This window comes from Anomaloglossus baeobatrachus, chromosome 4 (assembly GCF_048569485.1).
Source record: "Anomaloglossus baeobatrachus isolate aAnoBae1 chromosome 4, aAnoBae1.hap1, whole genome shotgun sequence".
NCBI classification, from domain to species: Eukaryota; Metazoa; Chordata; class Amphibia; order Anura; family Aromobatidae; genus Anomaloglossus; species Anomaloglossus baeobatrachus.
This window is the reverse complement of record NC_134356.1, coordinates 533,494,694-533,510,049: the sequence shown is the minus strand read 5'-3', so window position 1 is coordinate 533,510,049 and position 15,356 is coordinate 533,494,694.

The window sequence follows — 15,356 nt, the reverse complement described above, 5'->3', positions numbered from 1 at the left end:
TGCTGAAATTTATATACAATACTGCATCGACTTTTTGCCAAAATATGCAGATTTAGTGCAGGAATTTGTGGTATAAATTTCAGCAACAAATCTGCATCTCCTGGCAAAAAAACCCTCAGTTTTTATGCAGTTTCCTGCCAAGAGATGCAGATATAGTACAGAAATGTCCCTATCTAGATGTCCCAGTAGCTGTGAACTCAAGGAATGATAAAGGCTCTCTTAAAGGCTCTCTCACAGCAGCTGTCAACCTGATAACTTTAAGGGAGACTTTAAGAAAGCCTTTAACGTTCCTTGAGTTCCCAGCTGCTGGCACATCTGGATGCTGTGAACGGGCACCAGAGTTCAAAGCCTCCAGGTGTCCCAACAGCTGGGAACGTCATACACCTATTTGCTATTGTGTTATACTAACTTTTGTGGTGTCGGGAATCTTATTTCCACGTACAGTGGTAACTTGCTATTTAGTTTATACTCTCAGGACCTGACCTTTCAGAATTGGAAGTAACGCTGTAACTGAAATATCTAACTACCCATATATGTACAAAGTAGCTTGAAGTTTTACTTAAAGTAGTTGTCTGGTCTCAGAAGAAAAGTCTAATGTGACGGTGGAAAAAGTGCACAGTGTCAATATTCCTTTATATTTACCATGTGTTTGGGCAGTCTCGTGCATGTATGCAACTTACATACTTGGGATTACATGCAGACTATACTCCTGCACTTCTCTCAATTCTCTCCTATTGAGTGAAGCCGGGTGAGACTAGTCGGCACGTGACCATATGTTTACAAACACAGGATCGCCCACCTGAACATTGAAACAGAGAGATCATGTGACTGCTGACTTTTCCTCTGATGCAGGGCAAACTATAAGACACTTTACCTGGCACTGGTGATGTCAAGCCGCCCCTTCTTCCGTAGAAGTTTGGCAAAGTCCCCGCAGCGCATGTATTCCATACCAAGAAAGAGACTGTTCTGTAACATGAAATGAAGCACACTTGTATATGCATTTATTATACATTATAGACAAATATACATTGGAATATTTAAACCCTTAAGTAATGACAGATATTTTTTGTCAAAAGTAGGTGTCAGTTCCTGCATTATGATGTATATGCTCATCATGAACATGAACTGTCACTGTGCGGAAACACAGGGACAGGTCCACGCCGGCAGCAGTCACAGACAGCTACCAGTACGACTAGTGATGTGGTGACCAATTACAGCTGCCCCTGCTCTCTGATCAATGTGATTGCTTAGCCAATTTGACTAACATACTGTATCACAGCATGTGATCGGCAAAAGTTCAGAGATCAACTTAGCTGACAGCTGCACTCCAGCAGTAACAGCCAGCGTCGGTGACAGCACCGCTACAGGCTAATTTACCAGACAAATACTGTGATTAATAGCAATCACGGCATTTAGAAGGTTGTGAGGGAGCTCAGCACAATAATGGGGAGCCAACGGTTGACATGGCACTCACAGGCCAAACAATGACCTCCTGCTTTGCCAGGTATGGTGGCCTGTTAGACTCAGCCATGGCATAGTTCTAACAGGCATTCTGCCTGTGTAATCTAACAGCTCTGATGCATTGAAATACATGACAAATAAAAGGAAAAGTCATATAGAGGGACTAAGTGAGAAAAAGTCATGAAAAATTAGCAAACATTTTACCCCCCCAAATAAAGAACAACAAATATTACACCAATAAATAAACACGTTTATGTATACTTTATTGATTTTTATAACGTAAAGTGAAATACAATTTTTACAAGTTATGTTGGCAACAAGAAAAATAAGACACGTTTATGTAAAAACAAAAATAATCAAAAAATACACATATTTGGTATTGCCACATTTGCATCAACCTATGCTTTTGCATCATGAAGCTTAACAAAAATGTAATAAAATGTGTCAAAAAGTCATATGTGATTAGAATTGGTATACCGAAGATAGCGTCCAGACGTTTGTCAGTACTGTAGCGAGGCGAGCTTGCTAAATTTATGAGGTGCATGTATAAATAAGTACTAGCTGGGCACAATGTATTGGGCACTATAATAAAGTATTTGCAATTTTCAGTTTGCAATGTGCACTGCGTACTTGTTTATGAGTCAAAATTGTCATTGCATCCGTAGATGAATTCTCAGAGGCTTAATATCCAAATTGTGGTAACTTGTTTTTTCTTTCTTCTGTTCTGGCACTTAAGGGCTCTGCAAATGGAGTGCAGAAACTATTCTAGAAAAATCTGTGTTCCAAAAGTCAATGGTCACTTGCCATGATTAGGAGATGTTGTGTAACCAATTACTGGGCAATTTTTACCTATTTTCCCTTGTGAAAATGTAAAATCTGGGGCTAAAACAATATTTTATTGGTAAAAAATTTTTTTTTTCTTCATTGCTCAATGAACATTTTGTGAAACACCTGTGGTGTCAATATGCTCAATGCACCCCCAGATTATTTTATTAAGGAGTGTAGATTGTTAAATGGGGCCACTCATGTTGGGTTCTGCTGTCCTGGCACCAGTGGCATAACTAGGATCCGATGGGCCCTGGTGGAAAATTTGGACCTGGCCCTCCCCCTGTATATTGGTCAGCTGCATGGACCCTAGCAGCATTCTAAATCCTATAAGGCCATATGAGTTACCCTCTTCCTCCTTACATTATGTAGTAATTCCCCCATCCTGGGCCCATCTCGATATATTTGTCCCCCATAATGATATATATGTTTATATGTCCCCCATCCACGTATACATGTCCCTCATCCTGGGCCCATCCTGCTATATATGTCCCCCAAACTGGTATATATTTCTCCGTCTTGGTATGTGTGTTCCTCATTCTGGGCCCATTCTGGTATTCAGTATATATGTCCCACAATCGGGGCATATCCTGGTATATGTATATGTGCCCCATCCTAGGCCCATTCTGGTATATATGTACCCCATCCTAGTATATATGTCTCACATTCTGGTCACATCCTGATATCTATCTCCCATATCCTACTATATATGTCCCCCATCTTGGTGTATATGCCTCCCAATCTGGCACTGCATTTTAATACATGAAAAATGATTCTATTACCTTTCTCATTGCTTCCCAGCACACAGCATCCTCTGCTGAAGCTACAACTGAATTCAGTGTGCAAGTGATGGGCAGCGCATGACGTCACTGCCAGTCACAGGCGCGCCTACATTAGCTGTTGGCCTCTGTTTGGCCGGCAGCTTGTTTTCCTGTGCAGGGATCTGACTGGTTTCTGTGCAGAAATATATTTCAGTTGAATGCGCATCTTTTGTTTTTTTTGTGAAAAATCAAAATTTGGACTTCAGCAACATTTTGATTGGAAAAAACGTAATATTTCAACATTATAAAATTCTGTGAAGCACCATTGGGTTCTGTTTAAATTTCTTCAGGGGGTTTAGTTTCCAAAATTGGGTCACTTTTTATGGGATTCTGCTGTTTTGGTACCTTGGCAGCTCCGCAATTGCTACATAGTGTCCAGAAAGTATTCCAGATAACTTTTCATTTAAAAAATCAAATAGCGCTCCTTCCCTTCCTAGCCCTGCCTTGTTCCCAAACAGTAGATTCCTACCACATATGGAGTACTGACAAACTCAAGAGAAATTACATAACAAATTGTGTGATAAATTTTGACCTGCTATCCTTTAAAGGAGAAATTTGGGGATAAAGGAAACATTTTACCCTTGAAAAGATGAAAAATGTGAGGCTAAAGCAACATTATATTAAATGAAAAATATAATTTTTAGTTTATTTTCCAGCTTGCATTAATTCCTGTGAAGCACCTAAAGTGTTAAACCTCTTAAATGTAGAACACTTTGAGGGGTACAGATTTTAAACTGAAGTTTTGTTTGACATGTTCTGACGTAGTTCAGCTAATTTGTGTAACTCCGCTGCCACCACTGATTAGCAGTTTGCTGATAATTATCAACACTACATTACACCACTAATTATCAGTTTCTTGCGTGCACTGTATATTATAATGCACAATGTACACAATAAGCTGCTAAAAAGTGGTGTTAGTGGGGTTATACAGAGCTCAGCATTCTGAGGAACGCTACATCTACAGCAGAGAAAACAGGAATGTTATCAATACTGCATGACAAGCGGTCTAGTAAATCCCTTTAGGCCTCCTTCACAAGTCAGTGTTTCAGGTACGTGTGGCTTCCGTATTTTTCACACATGACACACCTACCCATTATAACCTATGGTGCTGCTCACTTGTCCGTGCGCCATCTGTGTGCTGTACGTGTTTAATATTAAAAGAATAGGAAAAGGTTTGTGATATCTTTATTTCTTTAGACATACTGGAAAAACATAAATGGCACACAGATGACACATTGATGGCACACAGATGACACACTGGTGGAAAACACTGACGATGAGAGAAGGAGCCCTTAAAGAGGCTGTTCAGATTTAAGAAAAAAGCTTGCTCTTCCAGAAATAAAGTGCTGTCTAACCATGGGCTGTGCTTGGTATTTCAGCTCAAATACATTCAAGACTATACAGAGCCATTTTGCTCTGAACACTAATATCTTCTATATCACCTCTGTACTGTTTGCCCCCTGCCAGAGGCATCGGCCATTAAGCAGTGAAGCTTTTAACACAAGCAGTGACATTTGGTAAAGGGGTTTTCCACTATTATGATATTGATTACTCAGCCTTAGAATAGATCATCAGTATCAGATTGGGGAGGGTCTTATCAGCTGTTACCGGCTCCTTCAAAATTCCCATGTATAGATTGTAAGGAATGAATATTATTTAGTGGTCACTGATGGGTACAGCAGAACAGCTTCTATTGAGATGAATGGGTCATCAATATCAAACCAGTGGAAACCCTTTTAAGGCCCTGTGCGCACTTACCGGATTTTGCAGCGGATTTTCTGTGGATTTGCTGCATGTTTCGCTGCAGAAAATGTTCATAACATCTCTGCAGTGAATCACCAGCAAAACCTATGGGAAAAAAAAATCCTGTGCGCACTAGGCGGATTTTGACAGCTGCATGTTTTGCTGCGGGATTCCCGCAGCAAAAACAATTGCATGTCAATTCTTTTCCGCACGTCGCTGCGGGATTTCACTCCATTGACTCCAATGTAATCGTGAAATCCCGCAGGGAATAACGCAGGCAGCAAATTCTGTGCGGTTCACTGCGTTTTCCTGCGTTATTCCCTGCGGTATTTCGCGGTTTACCTCCGGTAATGTACATCGCTTGCCTGCGGTTTTGCAGGGAAGTGATGTCATTACAGGAAGAGGAAGCAGAGCAGAGAGTAAACACACAGAGATCATAGACACACACAGACACACACAGACATAGAACACAGACACAGACACATAGAACACACATAGAAAGCAAACGGAAATATAGAAAACAAAGCATGTGGGCTCCGCTGTATATTTACCGTCCAGCCGAGGTAAGCACACAGCGGCGGCCCGGTATTCTCAGGCTGGGGAGGGAGAGGGGAAGGGGGGGTGAATGTCCCCCGCCTCACTCCCCCTCCTGCAGCCGAGAATATCAGCTGCAGCTGCCTCGGCACTGTCGCATGCATTATGCGGCAGTACCGGAGTGTCCCCGGCTCTTTTTGCTGCCGTGTAGCAGTGGCAGTCAAGGTAATACAAGGAGTTAATGGTGGCAGATCACCGCCATTAACTCCAGGCTTGATCATGGCAGCATCTATGAGACAGCTGACATGATCAACCCGTAAGTAAAGTGAAAAAACACACACCGAAAAATCCTTTATTTTAACTAAAACACAAATAAGCCTCGTTCACCCTTTTATTAACCCCTCCCGAAACAAAGCTCCGACGTAATCCACAGCTCCGGCGTCCTGCGATGCTTGCATCCAGCCGCGACTGACACAGACACTGCTGAATGCAGCCTCACAGCGAGACAGCAGAGGTAACCACAGGGCATTTCCCACGGCCGGTATTGTGAACTCACTGCCGACCGTGGGAAATGCAGAGTGTGCTCACAGGGACTATCCCTCTATCTATCTATCTATCTATCTATCTATCTATCATCCTTCTATCTATCCCTCTGTCTGTCTATCTCTATCTCAGAATGAAATGACTTTTTTTTTTTTCCAATGTGCTTTATTGCATTGAATGGAATAAAGCACATACCAACCCGCACGCAGCAAAACCGCGGCAATACCGCGAACAATACCGCTGTAAAACCGCGGCAAACCGCATGCGGTTTTCGGGTGCGGTTTGCCACGTTTTTTTTTACCGCGGGTGCGGTAATCTTTGAATACCTGCGGAATTTTCTTGAGAAAATTCCATTTTCCAGTGCGCACAGGGCCTAAGGCTGGGGTCACACCAGCAGGTTGATTATACAAATCACACTGTTCACACTGTATGCAATCAGAGTATAATCAGAATGTAATGTTACCTTGGTCTGGAATGAGAAGTCTGCGTGGACAAGGAAGGGGCTTCCAGTTGCCAGCTGAAGAACTCGCCTCTCCACCATGACATCCTCGTCATCACCAGCTGCTAGCAGGGCTCTCTTGCTGATGATCTTAACAGCAAATTGTTTGCGGGTTAAAGTATCTTCCGCCATCAGGACTTTTCCAAAAGCTCCAGAGCCGATCGTATGATGGAATAGTAATCTCTCTTTGATGGAAGGAGAGCTTGTGCTGGAGGTGGTTGGCCGAACACCGCTGTATCCTATCGGGGGAGATAAATGGGATACATTACTTGGCTGTACATTATTCACAATGAGGACATCGTAAGCTCTAAGTAAAGCTTTTGCATCATGTGAGTTGTCAAAACATTGAATAATATGAACATTTAAAGGGTTTTTCCGGAATGACACTTATCACTAGGGGTAAACAGATCTGGCGAGATTCAAGTTCGCCAAATCGCATGGATTTTACCGGAAAATTTTGATTCACAGTGAATTTATTCTCTATAAACTCAAGTCCTTTATTAACCCTTGGAGTATTGAGAGCCCTCGGACATAAGAAACATAAGATATAGAAAAAAAAACCCTACTAATACCACACTGCTTACTGTCTCCTGTAGGTCCTTGGTCCTTCTTCTCACAGCTGGTGCGCGGGGTGTCTTCATGCTGAGCCAGGACTTTTGGCCGCATACACAGGAATGCCCTGGGTACTCCGAGAGTACACGTCCTAAAGTCATGGCGCACTTCATTATGTCACTATGTGCGCTTCACCTTACAACAAGCCTTCTAAACCAGTCTAAACCAGGACTTTTGGCTATGACTAAGCCTGTGATGTTTCTGTGCATGATGGCAACTCTGTACAGGAGATCTGAAGAGGTGTTTTACCATGTTGTACCTCTCTGTAGGGTCTTAATAGCTGTGTATGTTTAATCTGGTGCACAACGCTAACCAGAAATGCTTTCTGAGTGTTTCCTAACACTAAAGTGCCCCAGGCTCGCTATAATACGCCTCCACAACACCTTCTCTGTACTTTTGAGTGATGACTGCAGTAGACATTTGGATAGATTCTACAACTGTCAGTCAACTGCCACAACACATCAGACTCTCGCCTACCTTGACAAGCTTCAAAAGGAACCTGAAGACCCACCTCTTCCGACAAGCCTACAACCTGCCGTAACCCTCAGTCTGATGTAGTGCCGCACAATCAGCTCTTCCCTCACCTACTGTATCCTCACCTATCCCTTGTAGACTGTGAGCCCTCGCGGGCAGGGACCTCTATCCTCCTGTACCTGTCTGTGTCTTGTATTGTTTATGATTATTGTACTTTCCCTATTATGTATACCCCTTTCACATGTAAAGCGCCATGGAATTGATGGCGCTATGATAATATAATAATAAAAGAGCAAAGGTGTGGTAAAGTGTTCACTGCAGAATGCCCAGAGGTCCGGGGCAGGGTGCACCAGAGAAAGTCTACAATTTTCTAAGTCGTAAAACCAAAAGAAAAAAAATGAACAAAGATCTGACAAATACTAATAACTTTATTATATTATATGACAGAAAAGGTTGTCTGGAAACAACTGAGCATCACAAATTAGTACAAAACCTGTAGGAAACACATAATAGAAGGGAGATTCAGGCTGCATGGGCATAAATAGCAAGGTAAATATTGATAAGTCAATGTAAATAGAAAAATAGGTAATAGACATAAATGACTCATTAAATATCACACATCACATAGTTAAGCCTAAATAATAAAAAAAATACAATGCTGGTAATAAATATAAAGTGTCAAGTTCTGTGAAGTAGGTGGTATAAAAGGTATTAGGCTGATACATTTAAACAGTATAGGAAACACTAAGTCATTATAGTGCAGACCAAAGTGGCATGTATACAGAGTATAAAAAGTATTGCCATGTGTCTTGCAGCACCAGCAGAAATGTACATGAGACGCCCACCCCAACGCATGTTTCGGCGTCACCTTCTTTAGGGGGACTGCAGTAGACATCTGGATGGATGCTACAACAGTCACTGAAGAGCAAAGGTGTGGTAAAGTGCTTACTGCAGAATTTCCAGAGGTTAGAAGCAGCGAGCACCAGATAAAATCTACATATTCGAATTTGTGATGCTGATAAAATATACATTTGCAGAATTCTTTTTAGAGAATCACACCAGCACTTTTTTTTGTGTGTATAACATTACTCACCATCTATATTCTAGCTATTTAACCACTTAATAACCGGGCTTGTTCATCCCTTTCCTTTCCAGGCACTAGTGGGGGTTTTATCAAACATATGCCTTTAACCCCTTCACCCCGAGCAATTTTCTGTTTTGTTTTGGGGTTTTTTCCTCCCCTTCTTCCATGAAGAACTTTTTAATTTTTTTGTCAATATAGCTGTATAAGGGTTTGTTTTTTGAGGACACGTTGTACTTTGAATTGCACTATTCATTTTACCTATAATGTAGTAGAAAATGAGAAAAACTTTCCAAGTGCATTGAAATTGCAAAAAATTGTAATTACACAATTTTGAAGGTTTTTTTAATTTTATTTACCATGTTCGATATATGATAAAATTAACATGGCAATTTGATTATCCAGGTAAGTACAAGTACATGGATATCAAACATGTAAATTTTCTTTTAAGTGGTGAAAATTCTGGGGAAAATTTGTGTATATATATATATATATATATATATATATATATATATATAAAAATTTGCTTGTGTCATCAATTTCCGAGACCTGTAACGTTTTCATTTTTCGTGATCTGGGGCTGTGTGTTGGCTCTTTCTTTGTGCCCTGAGCTGACATTTTTATTGATACCATTTGGGGGTGGATACAATGTTTTGACTGCCTCATATTGCATTTTATTGCAATTTGGCAGTGAACAAAAAATGTAGTTCTGGAATTTTGATTTTTTTTTTTTTTTATTTTGTTTGGCATTTACTAATTGGATTAATTAAAATTTAAAAAATAACACATTTCTGAAACTAGCAATACCAAATATGTGCATGTTTATTTTTTTTTTCAAACAGTTTTGTTTTTAATGGGGCAAAAAGGGGGAGGCTGATTTGAACTTTTGTGCCATTTTTATTTTTTTCATATTTTTCCCCATTTTTTTTTTTACATTTTACTTTATTTAATAGTTCCCTTAGGGGACTTGAAGCTGTGATCATCTGATCTCAAAAGTCATGAAGGGGTTAATACTGCTAAAACAAATTTCTTGTTTGGATACTCAGATAATTATTGCCCCTTTTTTCATGATACATGGGCTTTTTTTTTCATTTTATGTGTGTACTCCTCTTATCTTTTGTTGCTGATATTGGGGGAAAATGTAAACAAAAATAAGAAATAAATATTTATCTTTGCTCTTTTTTTTCCACCACAAAAGACCACTAAAAACATTTTAAATGATGTACCCCTTTCCATACAAAATATTTTTATATACGGAGCATTTTTTTTTTTTTTTCAATAGGGGCAAAGCTACAAACAGCGATTCAGACTGGCAGGGTTTCTTTTTTTAGCTTTGTTTTATTTATTTATGCTTTTTTTCTGTTTTATTTGTGCTTTTTTATTTCATATTTTATACATTGTTCCCCTTATAAAGTCTTACAAGACCTTTGGCGCTCATTTTAACATATTAATACAATCTTTAAATTGCTGAGTCCCCCTTTAACTGAAGCTGGCGTATTTGCTCCATTTTCAGGGGAATCTCAACCTCAGTGGTGTAACGACTGCGGTCGCAGGGGTCGCCATCGCGACCGGGCCCGGCAGGTTTGGGGGCCCAGTGCCCCCCCTGCAGGGAAACAGCTGGCTCCTCTCAGTGAGAGAGGAGCTACACTGTTCCTTTACTTTCAGCCAGTCGTGTGGTCTTCCCGGGCCCCATGCTCATCAGGGGCCCACCCGCAGCTGCGCTACTCTTAACTATATTGGCGTGTGCAGCGCGCTGATATAGTTAACCTCTGCAGTAGTGCCAGGAGATGCAATCTTCCTGCACTGTTACTGATGACAATGATGAGCGCACGTGCACTACATCAGAGTCCCAGCGTGGTGACGTCATAGCAAAGCGCCGGGACTAGTCTCTGATATCTTGTGCATGCGGTGACAGTGCTGTGATTACTACATAATAAAGGGGAGCAACAAGTTTGTCTTTATAGGATTTAGAAAGCTATAAGGGCCCGTTACATCTGACATCAACATGCAGGGCGGCCACTAGGAATTTCAGAGTCCCATACTGGAAAAATTTTGGGGCCCCTTTGAGACTCCACCCCAGCACTGCCTCTGCTAGCACAGCGGTGGATATCGCTGCTTCATAGATCCCATACAGATTGTGTTAACTCACTAGTGCTTTGTAAATACATAGCGATGGATAACGCTTTCAATAGAGCCTTATCTCACAAGCGCATACCTAATAGCGATTTGCACATGTTCCCTACTCAAGGAATTTCTATGGTTTGAAGGTTTAACTCATTTGTTGATCATTGACAAAGGCCATGTTCTGGGCTGCAACGTCTGATACACTTAGACTGAATGTTTAATACATTTTCCAAGTTTTTCACTTTAATCTGGGAGTGCCTCTTTTCTATTATTACTCCTCTGTATAATATCCCCCCACACACAGTGCTCCTCTGTATAATATCCCCCCACAAACAGTTCTCCTTTGTATAATTTCCCCCACACACACTGCCCCTCTGTATAATATCCTTCACATACGCTGCCTTCTGTATATTGTCCCCAACACAAGCTGCCCATCTTTATATATATCCTCCCACAGACTGCCCCTTAGTATATCACTCCACACACACACACTGCCCCTCTGTATAATATCCTCCTGGTAAATATGTCCCACTCCTTGTATATATGTCCCCCTCCTTGGCCCATCCTGGTATATTTGTCCCCTTCATAACTCTTCTTGATGAAGGGCAATGTCTGCTACCCTCTCCCCCTGTTGAATCTCTATCCTGGTACATAACTCTGCTTGCTGACAGGTAATGTCTGCTACCCTCTCCTTCTGTTGAATCTCTATCTTGGTACATAACTCTGCTTGTTGTGACGTATGCTATGTCATCTTTACATTCATTATATTTAATACTCACCGATGTATGACTGTATGTTCCTCTTTGTAAATCTTTTCTGATGGTGGAAGGTGTGATTTTGTGTAGACTGGAGTCCGGCCGAGTGTTAAATTATTCCCTGGTGTGATCATCATTTGTTAATTATCATTAACAAGCTGAACTCCCATAATCCCCCTTACCTACTCCTTTAGTTTTCCCTATATAATTATGTGCTTCTTAAGGGGTGCACGTGTGTGGGGTGCCTGCATTCGTGTTATCTTATGCAAAGTGCCATCGTTGCTAAGTGTGGGGTGGTTATTTCAATGGCAGCTGGGGTGGCTTTACACGCTGCGATCTCACAAGCGAGATTGCTAGCGTGCGTACCCACCCCCATCATTTGTGCAACACAGGCAAATCGCTGCCCGAGGCGCACAAAATCGTGCGCACCCGTCACACTACTTACCTGCTTAGCGACGTCGCTGTGACCGGCGAACCGCCTCCTTTCTAAGGGGGCGGTTCCTTCGGCGTCACAGCGGCATCATTAAACGGCCGCCAAATCAAAGCGGAGGGGCGGAGATGAGCGGGACGTAACATTCCGCCCACCTCCTTCCTGCCTCACTGGCGGCGGCCAATCAACCATTAACGGTATTTCTATCTCCATCATCCTATGTGCTTTTACTGTCCACTTTCACTGCCCTGTCCCCCCTCCATCACCACTCATCCACATCAGTCCCTCTCCCCTCCCCTCTCCTATCTATAGCTCCCAGGCTCTTTTCACCTATCTGAATAATCTCAGTCCATCATGTTCCAGGGTCTTGCAGAAAAAGCCATGCCACAATTCCAAAAACCATCTGACCTTTCTCCTTTTACAACTACTTCTCTCAGGCAATATCTCTCCTAATCCTGGTCCACCCCATGCCAACTTTACCTCCTCCCCCACCTCCCATAAAAAACCCTGCTAAATTCATTAACATTAGTTGTACATCCTCACTTCCCTCTTTTAATTGTGCTCTCTGGAAACCATGGTCTGTATGTAACAAGCTTCCCTACATCCACAACCTCTTTCTCAATAACTCTCTTAATCTACTAGCTCTCACTGAAACCTGGATTCAGGATTCTGACACTACTTCCCATGCTGCCATTTCTCACGGTGGTTTATACTTTTCCCATTCACCAAGACCTGAAAACAAACATGTGGTGGAGTCAGTTTACTCCTGTCCCCACAATGCACATTCCAGGTCACCCCCCCCCAGCTCCATCACTCTTATTCCCATTTTTCGAGGTTCACACCATCAGGTTCTTCCATACCCTCTCTCTCAGAGTAGCTGTTATATACCGTCCACCATGCTCACCCACCCAGTTCCTTGACCACGGACAGCAGCGCGGACAGCAGGAAGGACCAGGTGAGTATGTAAATTACCGGTTCTACGTGTGCTATTGTGGATAGCACACGTAGAACACACATGGCCCGCACGTACCAGAGACACATACTTACCTGCACGCAACACGCAGGGGAAATACGTGTCTCTCGGCACGTGCATGAATTTCACGTGAGTGTGGCAGAGGCCTTAGCTGAGATAAGACTGTGCTGCACCTGAGCACCAGTGAAGCTCCTGCTCTACAGGCAAGGGTAAAAAGGAAACACACTCAGAAAGAAGGAAGGCCAACACTCATCTCAGAAATGCTAGAGTGAACAGGATAACAAGATTAAGGTCATTACTTCTTAAAGCACATTTAAACTTTCAATAAACTGTGCATAAATAAATAGTCCAGTATACTGCATGTTCTCTCTGTATGCTTGATGCTTGTTTGTTTTTTCTTTCAGCTCATGTACTTGTGTCCCCCAGGGTTATGGAGTACTCGGTTCCGGGTGGTTTGCAATTGGGGAATATCACTTTGATGGCCGTGCTCTGGGTGCTTTTTGAAAAAGGGGATATATTTACATGGGATTTAGGTTAATGTTTATACGTGATGCCACTTGCGGTGTTGCGGCTACATATGTTATTATTATTTATAGAGCACCATTGATTCCATGGTGCTGTACATGAGAAGGAGGTTACATACAGAACATACAAGTTACAGTAGACAGACTGGTACAGAGGGAAGAGGACTCTGCCCTTGTGGGCTTACATTCTATAGGATTTTGGGGGAGATACAGTAGGTGGGGTGTAGGTTGGGCGACAGCTCCGCATGGTGGTGAGGCGGCAGCTCCGCACGGTGGTGAGTCGGCAGCTCCGCATTGTGGTGAGGCGGCAGCTCCGCATTGTGGTGAGGCGGCAGCTTCGCACGGTGGTGAGGCGGCAGCTCCGCACGGTGGTGAAGCGGCGGCTTCATTATATGCACTATGTGAACGGTGTTGTACCCCACTTTTATCCTATACTTTTTTTTACTGTGACATAGAGTGGAGCTGCCGCTGAAGAATGTCACTACTGGGGTTGGTGTTAATTGCAGCCTGGATGTTAGGCCCTCCGCAAGCAGGGCCAGGCCCCAGTGGATGGGTGATATAACGGCCGGAGGAAGAATGTAGTCCACACAGAGATTTAGTGCAACTGATCTTTACTCACTGCTGGTTGGTAGTAGCTGGATACCCGAGGCCAGCTGGTTTCACCTCCAGGTCCCCTTTGTCCCAGTGCCAGTACAGTACTCTGGTACCTTCTTCCCCTGCGCCTGTTCTCTGGTAAATGGGTCCCCGTGGCATAGAGCAACTGGGGGTCCCCGTCCGGTGGTTTGTCCACTTCTGTCCACCAGACGGTAGCATGAACCCAGTGGGGTTGGAGTCTCTGTTCCTGTCCCCGGTACTCCCTTTGCTACTGAGTCTTCGAATTTTTAGGGGTCAGTGAGGTCCTTGATGGTCCCTACGCTGTGCAGGTGTTAACAGGTCGGCGTGGAGCTCTTTCCTGTCCTAGGGTCCTGTACCCCGTCTGTTCGTAGTTCTGGGAGCACTCCACCGGCAACTACTCTCCTGGGTACCAGGTTACCGTCAACCCGGGACAGCTCGCGCCTTCACGTCCACCTTCACTCTCCGGCCCACTCTACTCTACTCTGCTGGCAGTGTCCACAGTCCGCCCCTCCCACCTGGTGAACTAGTGGACTAGACTGGCTCCATTTCTAGGCGGCCATCCATTGGTCTGACCCTAGCTTTGCACCATTGTATGGGGGATTGTTTGGGGGAAAACTGGGATTACCTGGGTTTTTGATGTTACCAGCGCTGGTATTTCGGGGCCTAGGGGATAGGCCCTGGATCCTTGTGGGGATGCAGAACCTTGTATCACCCAGATGGTTTCAGGGGCACTACATACATTTTGGAGGATAGCTTCTATACAATATACATACAATATACAGGGAAAATACAGCAACAGGATTGATGAGGACCTGTATAGAAGCTAAAACATCAACTTATTAGCTCTCTTATCAGTTTCTTTGTTCCTGGATTATGATACACAAACTTGCTCCCTCCCTGCTCCCCTCTTCATATACTGAAGCAATCTGATGTGAAACATTTAGTAAGATGTACCTAAGAAAAGCCTGAGATTGGAAATTCAAAGTAAAGCTATCTAATGACATGTTTCACAAACTTTATATTTGTCATCTGTACCATTAATTTATGCAAAGTTTTGTTTTATTTCTATAAAAATTTACTACAATAAATTTTTCACTTAAATATAAGCAATTTATGTGGGAGTCGGAGTCGGTGCAAGGGAAATTGATCAGTCGCAGGTTTGGCTTACCGACTCCACAGTCCTGATTCACTGTATCATTTGTTGGCTCCTCATCTTCTCCTCTTCCTCTCACTGTTGGGGTCTCTCAAGGTTCAGTCCTTGGCCCTCTTCTTTTCTCCCTCTACACTGCCTCAATTGGAATGACCATCAGCAGATTTGGCCTCCAGTACCATCTTTATGCTG